Source organism: Acinonyx jubatus, chromosome B1 (genome assembly GCF_027475565.1).
Source record: "Acinonyx jubatus isolate Ajub_Pintada_27869175 chromosome B1, VMU_Ajub_asm_v1.0, whole genome shotgun sequence".
Classification (NCBI taxonomy): domain Eukaryota; kingdom Metazoa; phylum Chordata; class Mammalia; order Carnivora; family Felidae; genus Acinonyx; species Acinonyx jubatus.
In genome coordinates, this window is record NC_069382.1 from 173,702,528 (window position 1) to 173,706,643 (window position 4,116).

Below are 4,116 nucleotides of genomic sequence, written 5' to 3' on the forward strand. Positions count from 1 at the left end.
ACAGAGAGAGACAGAGCATGAACGGGGGAGGGGCAGAGAGAGAGAGAGACACAGAATCGGAAGCAGGCTCCAGGCCTGCTCTGAGCCATCAGCCCAGAGCCCAAAGCGGGACTAGAAATGGACCGCGAGATCGTGACCTGAGCTGAAGTCCAGCGTTTAACCGACTGAGCCACCCAGGCGCCCCTGTGTTGACATTATTAATAGAATTCTTTATCCTATCTTCATGAGTAGAGGATTTTAAGTGAATCTTACTTCTTTTTTTTAAGTTTTTTTTTTTTATGTTTATTTATTTTTTAGAGAGAGAGCATCTCTCTTATGTGATAGACTTTGTTTCACTGGAAATGTCTGAATCACATATACAAATGTCTGTAACTATCCTGTTTGAGAGAGAGGGAGAGAGAATCCGAAGTAGGCTTCAGGCTCTGAGCTGTCAGCACAGAGCCTGATGGGGAGCTCAAACTCATAAACTGTGAGAACATGACTTGAGCTGAAGTAGGAGGCTTAACCCACTGAGACACCCAGGTGCTCCAAGTCTTACTTACTTTTTAATCTTATCTAGTACACAACTTGCTAAAATCTCTTATTATTAATTCATAGAGTCAGTCGAATGAGTTTCTATTTAGGATCCACTTCCAGACTTGAAATACATTGTTGTTATTGCTATTAATATTAATATTATTATTATTATTATTATAATTTTGCCTTCATAAGAACCTCCCCAAAATGTTGAGTCTAACCGCTGTGAATCCTTAAAATCAACCAACTATATTCTCTTTCCTAACAAGGCCTTGCACTGAAGAGAAATTTCTGGTAAGGGAATAAATACTAATCAGAATAAAGATGATAGGAATGGAGAAATTTTAAGGTCCAAATAAAAGAGGAAAAAAGGAAATAAGAAAAGTAGGAGAAGGATACATAACCAAGAAACCTTAGAAAGAAAAGAAAATTGCCATATATATGAAAACCACAAAAGAGGAAGCTTTGAAAAGACAAATGAGGAGGAACAGAAGCCGGAGGAGGAAATGAAGGAGGAAGGAGTTAGCTATTCTGAATTTGTGCAACCTTCATAAGTTTGGGAAAACTACTTTCACATGATAAATAAATAAATAAATAAATACACACACACACACACACACACACACACACACACACACACATGATGTCAGGTAACATAAAAATACTGCAGAAATAAAGGAACAGAAGAGCTTCCCAACAGACAATGAAAGCACATCAGAAAGACAAATGCACGTAACATATTAAAACCATTACCTACCACTTCACCACATTTAATGGTACTTAATAAAATGATACAAGATAGGAAAAAATAACAGGTATGTAAGTGAAACATACTTAGGGCATTCCCACAAAGTCATGTAAATTGAATAAGAATTACATATTTTTTTCCCAAACAGAAATGAAGAGTAATGAGTAATACAAAAATGAATAAATATATCAGATAATCCCTTAAATGAAAAGCTAATGAAAGAGCAACAGTTTATTTTCCCCAAAGAGCACCAGTTTATGAATCAAAATATGGTAGCATGGATGGGGTCTTGGAACAAAAAGGACATTAGATAAAACCTAAGGGATTCTGAACAGACTATGTATTTTTGTTAATAATATATCAACATTAGTTCATTAATTGTCATAAATATGCCACACTAATATGTGAATGATAGTAGAAATTATATTCGGGGAGGTGGGGAAGTTTATGGACAGCCTTCACTATCTGCTCGGTTTTTTCTGTAAATCTAAAACTTATCTAAAAAATAAACTTTATTCATAAAAAAAAAAAACAACTGTATCACTGAAAATCCTACAGTACTAAAAAGTATATTACAAGTACCTAAAGAAACTAAACTGATGAGTGTTCCAGTTCAGTTACTAACATTAAAAGGAAAATTCCTTGAAATTTTCAAAAGGCTACTATGGGGTTTTCTGTTAACAATTCCAAACTGATCTTTCTTTCTTTTTTTTTTTTATTACTTCTTATAAGTAAAATTTAGAAAACTTACTATTGCTGCAACCATGATTTACTTTCTGTTAATAGGTATCTCCTAGTAGACCCAATGGAAATTTCCTACATAGCCAATAATTTAACATATCCATAAGGAATAATCCCAAGTATTATGTGAAGTGTTTTCAACACCTGGTATAACAAGGAAATGAACACTTATGGCCTTTAATCATCTCTTTCACTCTATAATTTTAGGCTCTAGGTATGTACTTAACATTCTCCAACATATTTTGTGGTCTGGAGACAGAATAAAGGAGTATAATGCCTGTTTTCCTTTCATCCAATGAACTTTATAATGAAAAAGCATAGAAACCTCCACAATAAATTGCAAATCAGTTTCATTGAACCTAACATATTGATGAACTTACATAACAACATTATTAAACACACTAATAAAATTTGTATGTAAACATTTATTTGAGACTTTTTCCTTGACATCTCTGGAAAATAATGATCTCATCTGAGTAGCTAATAGACTTCCTTTTGTTATATAAACCTATATATGTATATATTTTTTTCATCTTAACTTTTATACCAGCAAGCTCAGAATAAACCTTTTACCTCAGTTTCTTAGGCTGTCCTCCAGGCTTCTTTTTTATAAAGTTGTTTTTTAAGTTTATCTTGGCTCAAGCAATTTTTAGAAATAGATAAGTTAGAAATAAATATACAAGCAAAATGCATAAAGAATTATCAAACAGCAGGATTACTAAATAAACCCTGTATTACACTCACTTCTGGTTCTGGCATAACACTTCAGGTCGGACAAAGTTATCTGCGCTTAGGAAAATGTCCAAATAAGTACAGAAACAGGTCTCCTGTTCTCTTGAAATTTCCTGTTGCCACTGGAAAGCATGCAATGAGAGATTTCAGTATTAAGATGACCTAAAACTGGATCCAATAGTTTAAATAGGACTTCTAGAAGCAAACTGCCCAGACTATTGCCCACAATTTTGATATGATTCCTTTTCTCCCTTCCTTCCTTCCTTCCTTCCTTCCTTCCTTCCTTCCTTCCTTCCTTCCTTCCTTCCTTCCTCTCTCTCTCTCTCTCTCTCTCTCTCTCTTTCTTTCTTTCTTTCTTTCTTTCTTTCTTTCTTTCTTTCTTCTTTTCACTTCCTGGGTACGTTTATACATGCCAAAATGAAAGCAATACAACTACAAGGGCACAGCGATGCTCCATGTTCCTATCTAACAGAGCTTGCTGAGGTTTACAGCCAGACTGATGTTCCAGCCGATGTGTACTCCAAAGTAAAACTGGCTAATGATGACCATGAACAGGTGCAGGACTCGAAGTTTTTACTTCTTTTATCATCACTCCTGATTTTATAAATGATGAAGCCCATCAACCCCATTCCTATCCAAATCTCCTGGTAAATTTGGGTATAATAGGACTTCATGAAGACCCAAACATTTTTAACAAAGCTTTGAAGCATCTCAGCACAGGACCTCCGGCTCAGGACGCCCCATCTAGTCGGCCAACAACTAGGAAAACATCATTGAGTGATATGATTCCTCTTGAGGATGTAAAATTGCAATGTCTTATTTAGCTTCATTGTCTTAGCCAGTATCTAAGAAAACGTCCACAAATCTTTCTGAATCCTCACAACAAATACAACTGATTATTCTGTCTTAAATGTTATTTTTATTTCCATAACCTAATTGACTCTTTTATTAGTCAACTTTATTTGACAGTTCAAGGCTTATTAGAATTTGTAGAAACCTGGAATGTTCCTGCAAAAAAAAAAAAAAAAAAAAAAAAAAAAGCCTACCCATCCAGATGTAATCTTACTCAGACTTTTACAAAAGTTTAAATGTTTTTCCATCAAATTGGTGATAGAGTTATGAAACTTTTTAAGTTGAATTTATATAATCTCAAAGAAAAAAGCTTATTCTGAACACTGTTTTATCCCAAAATTAAAGTCAGAAATGTCCTACTCAAAATCATCTCATCTTAGAAGAATTGAAGTCAAAATGCCTTAAAAGACAGGCAGGGTACATCTATATGAATGTTTCTATATTTCTTTGTGTCAAGTATTGCTGAGTGAATCCATTCATTCTGAAAGATCTAGCCAAATGAGTTCCACCAAATCAATATGCTGGTA

At 34.4% G+C, this 4,116-nt stretch overlaps 1 pseudogene; it reads right to left on the minus strand.

The window, feature by feature from the left end:
• Positions 1–3,272: 3,272 nt before the first annotated feature.
• On the minus strand, positions 3,273–3,447 carry LOC106985614 (ATP synthase subunit ATP5MJ, mitochondrial-like; annotated as a pseudogene).
• Between the last annotated feature and the right edge of the window lie 669 nt (positions 3,448–4,116).